At 50.7% G+C, this 16,278-nt stretch overlaps 1 protein-coding gene across 5 annotated transcripts in view; it reads left to right on the top strand.

Moving 5' to 3' along the window:
- The window catches only part of ELF2 (E74 like ETS transcription factor 2), a 215,658-nt gene that overhangs the window by 37,345 nt on the left and 162,035 nt on the right, over positions 1-16,278 (top strand). For 2 of the 5 annotated variants that reach the window (XM_030191711.1, XM_030191717.1), the window contains exon 1: positions 820-912. The exons of 2 other annotated variants lie outside the window; for them this stretch is intronic. The gene's annotated coding sequence lies outside the window, so the exon portion shown is untranslated. Of the gene's footprint in view, positions 1-819; positions 913-14,875; positions 14,986-16,278 lie in introns of those variants that run through there. One more of the 5 variants, XM_030191716.1, reaches the window with a different exon arrangement.

The following is a 16,278-nucleotide window of genomic DNA, read 5'->3' on the forward strand; positions in this document are numbered from 1 at the left end:
AAAAAGCTCCCAGGTATATAGCTCCCTTACCTTGTGTGCTCAGCCTCCAAAACCCACTACCCACAACTGTACACCCACTACCATAGCTCTTACAGGTGAAGGGGGTCACCTAGACGTGGGTACAGTGGGTTTCTGGTGGGTTTTGGAGGGCTCACATTTACCACCACAGACGTAACAGGTAGGGGGGGGGGGATGGGCCTGGGTCCGCCTGCCTGAAGTGCACTGCACCCACTAAAACTGCTCCAGGGACCTGCATACTGCTTTGATGGACCTGAGTATGACATTTGAGGCTGGCACAAAATATTTTTAAAGATTTGTTTTAGGGTGAGAGGGGGTTAGTGACCACTGGGGGAGTAAAGGGAGGTCATCCCTGATTCCTTCCGGTGGTCATCTGGTCAGTTCGGGCACCTTTTTGTAAGACAAACTGGACCAGGTAAAGTCGTCCAAATGCTCGTCAGGGACGCCCTTTTTTTTCCATTATGGATCGAGGACACCCATGTGTTAGGCACGCCCAAGTCCCGCCTTCGCTACGCCTTCAACACGCCCCCGTGAACTTTGGTCATCCCCATGACGGAAAGCAGTTGGGGACGCTGAAAATTGGCTTTCGATTATGCCGATTTGGCGACCCTGTGAGAAGGACGCCCGATTTGTGTTGAAAGACGGGTGTCCTTCTCTTTCGAAAATAAGCCTGAAAGTATGTTTTGGTTCCCTTTTTACTTGGATGTTCTTATTTCATTATAATTTTAATTTAAATGTTAATGTTATTTTATTATATTTGCATGTATGTGTTATATGCATGATTTTATTGTTTTGTTGCAGACCCCTGAGGCAGGTCTTTATGGCAGAAACACAAGCCATGTCAAGTCATTTGTGAAGATTTCAATGAAAGATCTTTTTTTGTACACCATTGCTGTAAGGACTTTTGTTTGGTCTCTTCCACTGTTTTGTGTTTGTATGTATTTTACTACCAGTTCTTTTTAGAGATATTTAAAGTAAAAGCATGATGTCTTGAGTGTGTGGGAGGAGATTAGGAGCCTGAAAGTTAATTGAAGGGAAGACGCAAGGCTGAAAGTTTGCCTAAGGCACCCAATGCCTGTGCACTGGCCCTGCCCTAACTCACCTGTCTGGGCAGTGTTGGTCCTTGCCTGTCATCCACTGTACTGCTTTCTTTCCTGCTGCTTTGCCTTTGAAAATCTCCTCTCATTGAGTGCCATGAGATCCTATCCATATAATTGTGCTGAGTGAGCGCTGTTTTCAGATAGCTAGTTTACTGAGCTAATTGGCTTTATCCTGTAAGTACAGAATTGTGGAAAAAGCAAGTTGCTGTTGCTGAGACATAAGATTTTTTTTTCTCTGTGTGATGCATTCTGTTCGGTTCTGCTGGCATATTATTTTGTTTTGATATTTATCCTCTGTTGTGATTTAACATCAGTCAACACAACATGTAGTAAAACAGCTCTATGTTGTGGAATGTCAGCCAAAATCAGAAATTCAGCAGATGTCAGTTATTTGTGAAAGGAAGTATGTGTGAGCTTGCTTTGAGTTTGTCCTGATTCAGTGAAAGATGTGTACTCTCTCCGTGAAAAAATACTTCCTGACATTTTGTCTTGAGTCTGCCCCCCTTCAATCTCATTTCATGTCCTCTCGTTCTACTGCCTTCCCATCTCCGCAAACGAACCTTTTCCGGAGATGGGAAGGCAGTAGAACGAGAGGACATGAAATGAGATTGAAGGGGGGCAGACTCAAGAAAAATGTCAGGAAGTATTTTTTCACGGAGAGAGTAGTGGATGCTTGGAATGCCCTCCCGCGGGAGGTGGTGAGAAACGAAAAACGGTAACGGAATTCAAACATGCATGGGATAAACATAAAAGGAATCCTGCTCAGAAGGAATGGATCCTAAGACGCACGCAGAGGAACTTGAACCGAAGATCATTGAAGAAGCAACGCCGCGAAGGCCAGCACAGGACTTCGGCTGACGGGGGTTGGGGTCCCCCATCAGCACAGGTACTGGACGGCGGCGGGGACGGTTTTCACCGAGAAGGGGGATCGACTGGGTTGCGGAAGTGGGGGGGGGGGGGTGAAAACGGAGGGACGGCAGAGTCTGGAACAGCGAGGGAGGGTGGGGGATGGCCTTTGCTAGCGCCCGTATCCTTCCCTTTTGAAACGGGCATTTTTTTGCTAGTATCTATTATTCTAGTGATCCAAGAACATTAAGAGCTTGGGAACTGTCAGTTTACCAGGTAAATTGGTTTGGCTAAAATCTCACCTAGACTTAGAGCATGCACACTTTAGATGTGAGAGAAAGGAGGCCTTCCTACGTGTGTGTTTAACTCAGGGGAGGAAGAAGTGTATGTAAGTTTTATTTCCCAATATACCACACAGTAATAGGAGGTACCGCAGAGGCTTTTTGTGCACATAACTTTCTGGCTTGGAAGTTTCAAAGAGAAATGCTTGGTGGTTGATTCAGTCTGAAAATTTGCTCTAGTACATGCATTAGAAGCCCACATGCAGTAGAGGGTAATTGAGTATTGCTCCCAAAGTAAACAAATTTTAAGTTTTATTACTTGGGTTCTGAAGTGATAGCCTTCCAAAATTGAAAACTGTCCGTTCAGTGGTGGGAGAAGGAATTGAGTGAAGTTTTTTTTTTTTTTTGTCTATCAAGTGCTATCAGCAATGGTTGATTTTATACCTTTTGTTTACCCCTAGGTACATAGACTGCTGGCTGTCCCCTCATTCCCCCCCCTCCCTCCTCTTCCACCACACCACCACCATACCATACAGTTAATTCAGATAAGATGGTTCCCATCTGGTGCTGTAAAATGATTCTCATTTGGCAAGTCGGGTCTACTATGGACACTTGTCTACTCTGCCTTTTTGGTAATTCTGCCTCTGGCGATCATTGTACACAAATCTACTGTATAAAACAGAAGGGACATAAAAACAGGTATAATACAAAAAAAAAAAAGGCAATGCCTGATTGGAACCAGGAACGATATTTTTGCAACTTGTCTTCAAAAGATAGAGGCAGAATGAGATTTTGATGATCATCTGACTGAAACTCTTGACTGTACTTTTCAAAGTTTCTGGTCCAACAGTATATGGAATTATATTAGCATTTGTATAGCGCTACCAGATGCACGCAGCGCTGAACACCGATACAAAGAGACAGTCCCTGCTCGAAAGAGCTTACAATCTAAATAATACAGACCAGACAAGACAGTTAGTTACAGGTGACGGAAGTAATGGGTGAGAAGGGAGGAAGGGACAAGGGGAGGGCAATTGTGGCTAGGAGCCAAAAGCAGCAGTGAAAATGTGGGTTTTCAGCATAGATTTGAAAACAGGTAGAGATGGAGCTAGACTTATAGGTCCAGGAAGTCTAGTCCAGGCATAAGGTGCCGGGAGAGAAAAGGAGTGAAGCCTGGAGTTAGCAGTGGAGGAGAAGGAGGACGACGAGAGATTTGTCCAGTGAGCGGAGTTTCACGGGGAGGAATGTAGGGAGAGATGAGAGCGGAGAGGAATTGAGTTACAAACTATCTTAAGGTATTTCAGAAGCAGTTGAAAGCTTATTCATTTCAACAGGCATTTATATAACTGTTCTACTTTGGTTTAGTCTACAGTTGGTCTTTAATGACTTGTTGTTATCAGGTTTTTGATGATACTCTTTTTGCAGCGTATACGGTTTTCAGAAACTGCTAAAACCTGTTGTTTTTCTATAGTCTATAACATTACAAAAATTCTTCTCTTCCTTTCTGAATACACTATCAGAATCTGATCCAAACTCTCATTACTTCCTGCTTGATTACCACAAATCACTCCTCGCAGGTCTCCCATTGAACCGTCTGTCTCCCTTTGAATCTGTTTCAAAATTGTGCTGGACAACCTGTATTCCACCAGTGTCATTTCACTCAGTTTAACCACCTCTCCTCAAGTAAGTTCATGGCTGTCTGTCATTTCCACATATTGTTCAGACTCCTCTTACTGACCTAAAGTGCAGTGATTCTGCTGCTCCTCAGTATCTCTTTATCTTTCCCTACACCCAATGGCGTACTTACCTCAGATGCCACCTGGGTTAGACCCCTCCCTGGGCTGGAGCATCCCCTTCCTCTGAGCAAGGAGGTATGCAGAGCAGGTGCGAGGCTGTTGGCTCCACCAGTCCTCTGCCCCAGAACAGGAAGTTGACGTCAAAGGGGGCAGGAGACTGGCAGAGCTGACAGCTGCACACCACCTTGCTGCCTTCACATGGGGTGGACCGCCCCGCTCTTGGTACACTAGAACCTACACCCTTCCCCATGAGCGCTGTTCATCAGATAAGATACCCTCCTTACACCGTATGCTTGGCATAGACTTCCTGAGTCAGTACATCATGCTCTGTCTCTGGCCTTATTCAAATCCAGACTAAACGCCCACCTTTTGGAGGCTGCTTTTAGCTCCGTTAATACCCATGTTGTTTTAATCATTCCCATAATAAGTGTAACTGCCTAGTCCCTCGTTTGTCCTGTTTGTCATGAATAAATTGTAAGTGCTGTCAAGCACTGCAGTGTATGTCTAGTAATGCTATAGATATAATTAGTAGTAGTAGTAGTATCAGTAGGGTAAATGCCCCTCCTGGGGAAGATTGTGGAGACAAAAAAGGTGAATAAATTAAAATAAAATGGGCTATACACGGAGGGTCCCTAAATAAAAGAGAGAATGGAAACCAAACACTGAGGGATTCAGCTGAAGACAGCAGTGAAGTCTTCGCATAGTAACCTGCACAGTGTGACAGTTTTATAAACTCAACCACCTTACTGCTCAGACTGGGTGGACAATTTCAAGCTTCATCTGCCAATCTTTATCTGCTATCACCTGCTGTGTTACTATTTGGATTTTAGGCTGTTGGGGTCTTTTGAGAAGTGAGTTGTCAGTGGATGTTTGTTAAATGATCACATAGTAACTGAAGCCCACAACATGCAAGGGGTGACTCTGTCCAGTACTGTAAACTGAGCCAGTTCGGTGGCTGATGCCAGAATATTGTATGATTTTTGAGGGATTTCCAGGTTTGGATTAGAGAATGACATGGGGATAAAGTTTATTTCCGTGAGCTCTGTCCCCGCCCCCATCCTTGCAAGCTCTGACCCCATCTGTACAAGCCTTGAACAGTTATGTAGTACAACACCAGAGATATATAGAGAGATGCTTTTACATCTCTGTGTGCAAAAATATAAAGATGGCACATGCAGGGATGGTGGTAGAGGATTGTGACTGGGGCAACTTGACCAGAGAGAGCTCCAAGCTTGCTGGAATCTGAAGGAAGTGCTAATTGGTAGGGGATTTGGGGTCCTCTCCCAAATTTCCTCTCTGGGACCTAACCAGCTCTGGCAGGATGTACATTTCAAATCTGATACACTCTAATCACAAAAATAAATTATTTTTTTCTACCTTTTGTTGTCTGGTCATTTTATTTTTTTTAAATCATGGTCTCGGGCAGTGGTTTCTTCTTCTCTCTGTCTTCTCTTAACTCACTGACCGGGGTCTCCTGTCCCTATTCTGTCTCCCATTGTGTTGAATATCACTCTTCTATGTCCCTATGCCTCCAATCTGTGTCCCTTCTTTCTCCCATGTGTAACATCTCCCCTCTGTGTCCATATACTCCCTTCCTGTGTCTGGCATTGCCCCTCTGTGTCCATATAAAATCCCCACGCAGTATCTCCCCTTTTTTCCCCTGTCCCTATGCCCCCCCTCTGTTTTTGTTACATCCCTGTTTCCAGCTTCTCCCCTCTCTTCCTCTTCAACAACAATATGTCTCTCTTCCCCGAGGACAAGCAGGCTGCTTGTTCTCACGACTGGGTTGACATCCACGGCAGCCCCCACCAACCGGAACAAAACTTTGCGGGCGGTCCCGCACGCAGGGCACGCCCACCGCGCATGCGCGGCCGTCTTCCCGCCCGTGCGCGACCGTTCCCGCTCAGTTTTTTTTCTATTCCTCGCTGGAGAGAGACGTGTTGCCGTCTCTCTCTCTGTCAGCCCCGGAAACCAGATCGCGGCCTAGCCACGAGCTTTTTCTCCTACGTATGTGTTCGCGTATTTCTTTTCTTTTTCAATTGTGTTTAAAAAAAAAAAAAGAGAGTCCCTCGTCATTTTTTGGTCGTGAGGGCACTTCGTTGCGGCCTTGTGGCCGCTACGCGAGTCGTTCTTTTCGTGTGCTTTTCACCGCCACCATCGACGACTTTGACTTCGCCGACGCGATTTTTCCGTCGATGTCCTCGAACGTCCCGAGCGGATTCAAGAAGTGTGGTCGGTTCGGCCGGCAGATCTTGCAGACCGATACCCACGCTTGGTGTCTCCAGTGCCTCGGGCCGGAGCATAATACCAAGACATGCACCTTGTGTCTCGGCTTACGGAAGCGGACACAGGTGGCGAGGCAAGTTCTTCGGGACCGTCTTTTCGGAACGTGCGCCGGCCCCTCGACGTCGACTGCATCGGTGTCGACGGCCGGATCTCCGGTACCGGTACCGATGTCAACGAAATCGGCACCGACCCCAGGAGTACAGGTACCGTCGGCCCGCCAGCGACAGCGGGGGTGAGCGGCCGCGCGGGCAATCGGCCCCGGCCACTCCCTCTACCCAGGGCCATCGGGACCGAACCCTGTCAGACCCGATTCCTCGAGGCCGGGGGGGGGGGGGGGTTCTACCTCTTCGTCTCTACCGCCAAGCGCCGATGACGGGCACCGAAAGAAAAACAAGAAGCACCGTCATCGGTTGCCCATGGCGCACGGGACTGCCAGCACCGGCACCTCGAGGGATGACTCGACGTCGAGGAAGCAGCAGTGTCGAGAGGAGCATTCCCCCTCGGTTGAAGAGGTGTAGCTACGTCAGTCCGCGGGTGCTTCGGTACCGTCTCCTGGACCCGAGCAGCTAACGGCACTGACACCTACGCTGGCCCCCCTGCCTTTCTCGACAGCGGGCCTTGACGAGTGCCTCCGAGCCATCCTTCCGGGGATTCTGGAAGGGCTGATGCGCCAGGCTCTGCTGGCACCGGGGTTGCTTGCGCCCCCGGCGCTGTTGATGGAGGCGCCGGTGTGCTCTAGCCCGATGCCGCGGCCTCCGACGCCGACGCCGCTTGCAGCACCGGTGTCGACCGCCACGCAGGTGGAGTCCCCGTCGACGTTGATGGAGGGAGCTTCATCCCCGCCGGCGCGGGAGTCCACCGCTCGACGCCATCATCGGGGACATGGTTCCTCGCAGTCGAGACGGGCCCGGTTGAGGTCTGAGCTGCAGGAGCTCATGTCCGACACTGAGGAAGAGGCCTCGTGGGGGGAGGAGGAGGACCCCAGATATTTCTCCTCAGAGGAGTCTGTGGGCCTTCCCTCCGACCCCACTCCTTCGCCGGAGAGGAAACTCTCGCCCCCTGAGAGCCTCTCCTTTGCCTCCTTCGTCAGGGATATGTCTATTTGCATTCCCTTTCCCGTGGTCTCTGTGGATGAGCCGAGGGCTGAGATGCTTGAGGTCCTCGACTATCCATCACCACCTAGAGAGTCTTCCACGGTGCCGTTGCACAATGTCCTCAAAGAGACACTGCTTCGGAACTGGCTGAAGCCATTATCTAACCCCACCATCCCCAAGAAAGTGGAGTCCCAATACAGGATCCACTCTGACCCAGAGTTGATGTGGCCCCAGTTGCCTCATGACTCGGCGGTCGTGGATTCTGCTCTCAAGAGAGCACGGAGTTCGAGGGATACCGACTCGGTGCCCCCGGGCGGGGAGTCCTCGCACTCTGGGCTCGTTTGGGAGGAAGGCCTACCAATCTTCCATGCTCATGACCCGCATCCAGTCATAACAGCTCTACACGAGCATTCACATGCGGAACAATGTGAGGCAACTGGCGGACCTGGTCGGACAGGCTCCCTCCGGAGCAGTCCAGGCCTTTTCAGGAGGTGGTCAGGCAGCTGAAGGCATGCAGGAAAGTTCCTGTCCAGGAGTATCTATGACACCTGTGATGTGGCATCCCGAGCTGCGGCCCAAGGTATAGTGATGCGCAGACTCTCATGGCTGCGTGCCTCTGACCTGGACAACCGCACCCAGCAGCGGCTGGCGGATGTCCCTTGCCGGGGGGATAACATTTTCGGTGAGAAGGTCGAGCAGTTGGTGGACCAACTACACCAGCGGGAAACCGCTCTCGACAAGCTCTCCCACCGGACGCCTTCAGCATCCACCTCTGCAGGTGGACGTTTTTCCCGGGCCCGGCAGGCTGCACCCTACGCCTACAGCAAGCGTAGGTACACCCAGCCGGCCCGAAGGCCTCCTCAGGCACAGGGACAGTCCCAACGCGCTCGTTCCTGTCACAGCGTGCGCCTAAGCAGCCCCCTGCGCCTCCACAGCAAAAGCCGGGGACGGGCTTTTGACTGGATCCATGGGAACATAGCCGCCATCAATGTGTCCGTACCGGACGACCTGCCAGTCGGAGGGAGGTTGAAAGTTTTTCACCAAAGGTGGCCTCTGATAACCTCCGACCATGTGGGTTCTCCAAATAGTGCGGTGCGGGATACACCCTGAATTGGCTCCACTCTACCAAATTGCCCACCGGGAGCCCAATCCTTCAGCTCCCAGCACAAGCAGGTACTTGCAGAGGAACTCTCCGCCCTTCTCAGCGCCAATGCGGTCGAGCCCATGCCACCCGGGCAGGAAGGGCAGGGATTCTATTCCAGGTACTTCCTTGTGGAAAAGAAAACAGGGGGGATGCGCCCCATCCTAGACCTAAGAGGCCTGAACAAATACCTGGTCAAAGAGAAGTTCAGGATGCTTTCCTTGGGCACCCTTCTACCCATGATTCAGAAAGACGATTGGCTATGTTCCCTGGATTTAAAGACGCTTACACTCACATCCCGATTACTGCCAGCTCACAGACAGTATCTCCGATTCCGTCTGGGAACACGGCACTTTCAGTATTGTGTGCTGCCCTTTGGGCTCGCCTCTGTACCATGGGTGTTCACGAAGTGTCTCGTGGTGGTTACGGCGTATCTACGCAAGCTGGGAGTGCACGTGTTACCGTATCTCGACGATTGGGTGGTCAAGAGCACCTCAGAGGCAGGAGCTCTTTGGTCCATGCGGTGCACTATCCACCTTCTGGAGCTGCTGGGGTTTGTGATAAATTACCCGAAGTCACCTCTCCAGCCAGTCCCAATCTCTGGATTCATAGGAGCTCTGCTGAATTCTCAGACGGCTCAGGCCTTTCTTCCAGAAGCGAGGGCGCACAACCTCCTGTCCCGCGCTTCCCAGACCAGAGCGTCTCAGCAGGTCACAGCTCGGCAGATGTTGAGAGCTCCTGGGTCATATGGCCTCTACAGTTCATGTGACTCCCATGGCTTCCCATGGCTTGTCTTCACATGAGATCTGCTCAATGGACCCTAGCTTCCCAGTGGTGCCAAGTCAACCAGGAATCTAGAAGATGTCATCCGCTGTCCGTCAGTTGTCGCAATTCGCTGCACTGGTGGACACTTCGGACCAATTGACCCTGGGAAATCCATTCCAAATTCCGCAGCCCACGAAGGTGCTGACGATGGAGCATCTCGCCTGGGATGGGGAGGCTCATGTTGATGGGCTCCACACCCAGAGCCTGTGTCCCTCCAGGAACAAGATCTTGCAGATCAACCTCCTGGAGCGCCGAGCGGTCTGGAATGCACTGAAGGCCTTCAGAGATCGGCTGTCCTACCAAATCATCCAAATTTGGACAGACAACTCAGGTTGCTATGTTATATCAAAAAAGCAGGGGGGCACCGGATCTCGCCCCCTGTGTCAGAAGCCGTCGGGATGTGACGTTGGGCTTGCCAAGTTTCGGCATGCTTCTCCAGGCCCAATACCTGGCATGCGTAAACAACAGTCTTGGCCGACAGACTGAGCAGAGTCATGCAAATCCGCACGAGTGGTCGCTCCATTCCAGAGGTGGTACACAAGATCTTCCGAGAGTGGGGCACCCCCTCGGTGGACCTTTTCTGCCTCTCGGACCAACTACAAGCTGCCTCTGTTCTGTTCCAGACTACAGGCACCCAGCAGACTGGCGTCGGATGCCTTTCTCCTCCATTGGGGGACCGGTCTCCTGTATGCTTATCCTCCCATACCTTTGGTGGGGAAGACCTTGCTGAAGCTCAAGCAAGACCACGGCACCATGATTCTGATAGTGCCTTTTTGGCCCCGTCAGATCTGGTTCCCTCTACTTCTGGAGTTGTCCTCCAAGGAACCGTGGAGATTGGAGTGTTTTCCAACTCTCATTTTGCAGAACGACGGAGCGCTTCTGCACTCCAACCTTCAGTTTCTGGCTCTCACGGCCTGGATGTTGAGTGTGTAGACTTTGCTTCGTTGGGTCTGTCGGAGGGTGTCTCCCGTGTCTTGCTTGCCTCTAGAAAGGATTCCATTAAAAAGAGTTACTTTTTCAAGTGGAGGAGGTTTGTCGTTTGGTGTGAGAGCAAGGCCCTAGAACCTCATTCTTGTCCTGCACAGAACCTGCTTGAATACCTTCTGCACTTATCAGAGTCTGGTCTCAAGGACCAACTCAGTAAGGAAATCACCTTATGCGATCAGTGCTTGCCATCATCGTGTAGCGGGTAAAGCCAGCTCTGGAGAGCCTTTAGTAGTTCGATTTATGAGAGGCTTGCTTTTGTCAAGGCCCCCTATCAAGCCTCCTGCAGTGTCATGGGATCTCAATGTCGTCCTCACCCACTGATGAAACCTCCTTTTGAGCCACTGAATTCATGCCATCTGAAGTACTTGACCTGGAAGGTCATTTCTGGTGCAGTTACTTCAGCTCGTAGAGTCAGTGAGCTTCAAGCCCTGGTAGCTCATGCTCCTTATACCAAATTTCATCATAACAGAGTAGTCCTCTGCACTCACCCTAAGTTCCTGCCAAAGGTGGTGTCGGAGGTCCATCTTAAACCTGTCAATTGTCTTGCCAACATTCTTTCCCAGTTGCACACATTGGACTGCAAGTGAGCGTTGGCCTTCTATCTGGAGCGGGACCAGCCCCACAGACAGTCTGCCCAATTGTTTATTTCTTTTCGACCCCAATAGGAAAGGGTCGCTGTCGTGAAAACGCACATCTCCAATTGGCTAGCAGATTGCATTTCCTTCACTTACGCCCAGGCGTGGCTGGCTCTTGAGGGTCATGTCACGCTCATAGTGTTAGAGCCAGGGCAGCGTCAGTGGCCCACTTGAAGTCACCACTATTGAGAGATTTGCAAGGCTGCGACGTGGTCATCTGGTCCACACATTCACATCGCATTACTGCCTCCAGCAGGATACCCGACGCTGACGGTGATTTGGGCAGTCGGTGCTGCAGAATCTGTTGGGGTTTGAATCCAACTCCACCCTCCAGGACCCTATTTTGTTCTGTTCAGGCTGCACTCTCATTAGTTTGTCTCGTAGGTCAATTTCTGTTATGCCCTCCCGTTGGCGAGTTAAATTGACCTGGGTTCTTGTTTGAGTGAGCCTGAGAGCTAGGGAATACCCCAGTCATGAGACAAGCAGCCTGCTTGTCCTCGGAGAAAGCGAATGATACATACCTGTAGCAGGTGTTCTCTGAGGACAGCAGGCTGATTGTTCTCACCTACCCTCCCTCCTCCCCTTTGGAGTTGCGTTTTACTCATTCCTTTGCTTGTCATTCAACTAAGCGGGAATGGTTGCGCACGGGCGGGAAGACGGCCGCGCATGCACGGTGGGCGTGCCCTGCGTGTGGACCGCCCGCGAAGTTTTGTTCCGGTTGGTGGAGGCTGCCGTGGACGTCAACCCAGTCGTGAGAACAATCAGCCTGCTGTCCTCGGTGAACACCTGCTACAGGTATGTATCATTTGCTTTCTCTTCAGCCCCACCTAGCTTTTCTCCCTCTGTTCTCCCCTCTTTCTAGCATCAGGCTCACCTGTCTGCCCTCCTTCCTTTTCTCCTTTCTGCTATGGGTTCAGTATTTAACTTCCTTCATCCCCTTGGTCTGGCATCTCTTTCCTTTCCTTTTCCCTCCTTCCAAGGTTCTAGCCCCTCTCTCCCTTCCCTCCAGCTCTACTCCTCTCATGGGTCCAGTACCCCTTCTCTCTAGCCCTGTTCCTCCTTTCCTGGGTCCAGCACCAGTCTCCCCTTCATTCAGCACCATCCCCTTCTGCCATGGGTTTAGGAACTTTCTCCCTTCCCTCCAGCACTATCCCCTCCTCCTCCTCCTCCTCCTATGAGTCCAATACCTTTGTTCCTTCCCTCTAGCACCACCCCCTCCTCCTTCTCCTCCTACAGGTCCAGCACCTTTCTCCCTTCCAGCACCATCCCTATTCCTCCTCCGGGTCCAACAGCTTTCTGTTCCCTCTAGCACCACCCTCTCCTCCAGTGGGTCCAGCACTTTTCAACCTTCTCTCTCTCCTCCCTCCATGGATCTGGCATATCTTTGTACCTGCTGCTTGTAGTTTACATTTTCCTGTGGCCCGGCAGCGATTTACACTGGTTGGCTCCTTGGCCTTCCTTCTGCCACATCCTGCCCTCTCTAAAGCAACTTCCTGTTTAGCAGTCATAACAGGAAGTTGCAGTAGAGAGAGGGTGGCCAAACAGAGAGGGTAACCAGTATACATAGAAATTACACAAACAAAAAAAGCAACACTGGGCCTTCAAGACTGAGACAACAGGAGTATTTTATTGATAAACTAGTAAAAAAGGCCCGTTTCTGACACAAATGAAATGAGCGCTAGCAAGGTTTTCCTCAGAGTGTGTATGTTTGAGAGAGTGTGTGTGAGAGAGAGTGAATATGCGAGTGTGTGTGTGTGAGACAGAGAGAGAGTGAGACTGGGTGCGAGTGTGTCTGTGAGAGAGAGAGAGAGAGTGTGTGTGTGTGTGTGTGAGAATGAGAGTGTGTGCCATGGGCCCCCCTCCCTTCCTCCGAGTTCCTGGGTCGACCCCCCTCCCTCCCGCCCTCCGAGTTCCAGGGTCGCCCCCCCTCCTTCCCTCACTCCGAGTTCCAGGGTCGTTGTCCCCTCCCTCCCTCCGAGTTCCAGGGTTGTCCCCTCCCTCCCTCCCTCCAAGTTCCAGGGTCGTCCTCCCCCTCCCTCCCTCCCTCCGAGCTCCAGGGTTGTCCCCCCCTCCCTCCAAGTTCCAGGGGACCGAATTTCAGGTTCCTCCCTCCGAGTTCCAGGGTCGTCCCCTCCCTCCTTCCGAGTTCCAGGTTCGTCCTCCCCCTCCCTCCAAGCTCCAGGGTCATTCCCTCCGAGTTCCAGGGTCGTCCCCCCCCTCCGAGTTCCAGGGTCAGGTCGTCCCCTCCCTCCGAGTTCCAGGGTCGTCCCCCCTCCCTCTGAGTTCCAGGGAACCGAGTTTCAGGTTCCTCCCTCCCTCCGTTTCAGGTTCTAAAATTTGGATTTTAGAATTTGCTTTTGCAAAATACAAGGCTAAATACAGGAATTTCTCCCTATATTGCGGCTGTCATTCTGTGAGACACGCTTGGCTTTAAGATTTTTTCCGTTCACATTCGGAGGTATTGGATACATACACATTTTATTCTATTTACATTCAAACCCTGACCCCTGAGGCAGGCGTTGTTTAGCGCCAAAACACAAACCGTGTCGGGTCATGTATCAATAAAATACTCCTGTTGTCTCAGTCTTGAAGGCCCAGTGTTGCTTTTTTTGTTTGTAGAGAGAGGGTGGGACATGGCAGAAGGAAGGCCATGGAGCGAATCACTTCCAGGTTCCAGGAACATGTAAGTTACAAGCAGCAGGTAATAAATAACAGACCTGGGGGGAGAAAGGTGGGAAGGGAGCAAAGGACTTTAGTTCCTGTGGTTTAAAAAAAAAAAAAAACCCAAAAATCTTTTTACCATTCCCTCAGGGCAGTAAAAAGAGTTTGTTTCTTCATCCGTGGTAATTTTGATTGCAGTTTTACCGTGCCATTCTCTAACTATGTACACATGCAAGTCCATATGCAATGGGCAATTATATTTTTTAAGAAGTATTTTTAGCACCATTATCCAGATAGATCAGCAACACTGAATATACAAAATCAGATGGCCATCACCGGCACCTGTACATATGATGGTAATTCTTTAACTGTGCACCAATATTTAGGTGCCTATTCTATAAAGGGGAAATAGGTGCCTACTTTCCTTTATGGAATACTAATATAACTGGATATATATGACACTTTAATGCCTGTGATAAGCTGACATAAGTGTGTGCACCTAAGTGCTGAAGATAATGTGCACAACTTGTAAGCCGCATTGAGCCTGCCATGAGTGGGAAAGCGCGGGGTACAAATGTAATAAAAATAAAATAAAACTTGTAAGTTATCCCCTGGATTCTATATATGGTGCACAGATATGTGCATGCACCTGAGATGCATATGCAAATTTAACTGAATAATGAGCTCTGCAAAGGTATAGTCAGGTAATTTACATTTACTCCGGTGTAATTCTGGTGCCCAAAGTTAGGCACGGGAATCAGTGCTAAGCACTGTTCTATAAAGGGCTTGCACCCTTTATAGAATAGTGTTTAATGCTGATTTTTTTTCAGCACCCTATGGGGTGAATTCTATATATGGCACCAAAAATGCTATTCTGTAAATCGCTCTTAGGTGTGGTTTATAGAATAGAGCTTATGCCCAAGACTCGCGCTCAACTTTAGGTTGGACCATTTGCACCAACTGAAATGTGGTGCAAATGTATGTGCCTAAATTAGGTGTGTATCCTCTGTATTCTGTAACATGTGTAAATGCTACGAATTTCCCCATTCCATCCATGACCCTCCCATTTCCATGCCCCTTTTTTGTACTTGCATAAATTCCAATTACAGCTAATTAGTACCAGTTGTTAAAAAGCCAGTTGGCTCTAATTAGCTCATTATTCAATTGCAGTCTTTGTCTTCACATGAAGAAACGGACCCAAGCGTCTCGAGAGGCCCAACGAGAGAAGCTTTTTGGTGCTCAGTCCGGTCCTTCGACATCGGTATCGAGGTCTGCGGCGTTGACATCGAGGGACGCATCGACGTCGGGAGCAAAGGTAATGGCTGCGGAACGACCAACTCATGCTGGAGCAGTGAGGCATCGAGTGGGTCTCCACCTGTCTTGAGGCCTACCTGTTATGCAGGCCCCCCGGGGACCGACCTTCGTCGGCCCCGGCCCCGAGGAGACGTGAGGATTCCACGTCTTCCTCATCGGTACCGAGGAGTCTTGATGACGGGCATCGAGCGAAGTGCGAAGAAGCACCGTCATCGTTCTCCTTCAACACACGGTGCCGGGAGCTCCGGGGCGTCGAGGGATTGGCACCCGAGAAGCATTGGCGCCGAGAGGATCGCTCTCCCTCTATTCAGGAGGTGCCGATGCGTCGGTCTAGCAGCCCAGTACCTGCTCCCGAGCCCTCGACAGATTCTGCCACTGGCTCCTTTACTGACCCCGCAGTCTTGTCCGACGGCGGTTCTCAACGAGCGCATCAGGGCCCTGCTTCCAGAGCTTCTGGAAGGGTTGCTGCGCCAGTCTGCTTCGGTGTCAGGGGTGCTTGCGCCTTCTGTACCGTCTGCTGCAGCGGTATCTTGCCCTTCGCTGTGGTGAGGTCCCCGATCTCGGTGTCGCCTGCGGCATCGGTGTCGGCTGCCACCCAGGTCGCTCCCCTTCGACGTCGGTGGAGGAAGCTTCCCCGGAGTCCAGGCGGGCGTCGACTTCTCGGCACCGCCATCGAGGACGTCATTCCTCGGCGTCAAGTCAGGCTCAGTTTCGGACTGCTCTGAGAGATGTCTTGTCCGATACTGAAGATGAGAGTTCGTGGGAGGAAGAGGAGGATCCCAGGTACTTTTCTTCTGATTCCTATGGGATCCCTTCTGAACCTTCCCTTCCACCAGAAAGGAGACTTTCTCCACCGGAGAGTCTATCCTTTACCTCCTTTGTCCAGGAAATGGCTGCGGCTATTCCCTTCCCTATGGAGGTTGAGGATGAGCCCAGGGCTGAGATGCTCGAGCTCCTGGATTATCCTTCTCCGCCTAGAGAGGCTGCAACGGCTCCTTTGCATAATGTACTGAAAGAAGTCCTATGCAAAATGGTCGTTCCCTCTGTCTAATCCCGTGATCCCGAAAAGGACTGAATCCCAATATCGGATCCACGGGGAGCCTGGATTGATGAAGTCTCAGCTACCTCACAATTCCATGGTGGTGGACTCGCTCTCAAAGAGCCAAGAGTACTAGGGACTATGCCTCGGCGCCCCCAGGCAGAGAATCTAGAACCTTGGACTCTTTTGGGAGGAAGGTGTATCAGGCCTCTATGCTCGCTGCCAAGATCCAAACATACCAGCTCTTCACGAGCA

This window comes from Microcaecilia unicolor, chromosome 2 (assembly GCF_901765095.1).
Source record: "Microcaecilia unicolor chromosome 2, aMicUni1.1, whole genome shotgun sequence".
Lineage (NCBI taxonomy): Eukaryota > Metazoa > Chordata > Amphibia > Gymnophiona > Siphonopidae > Microcaecilia > Microcaecilia unicolor.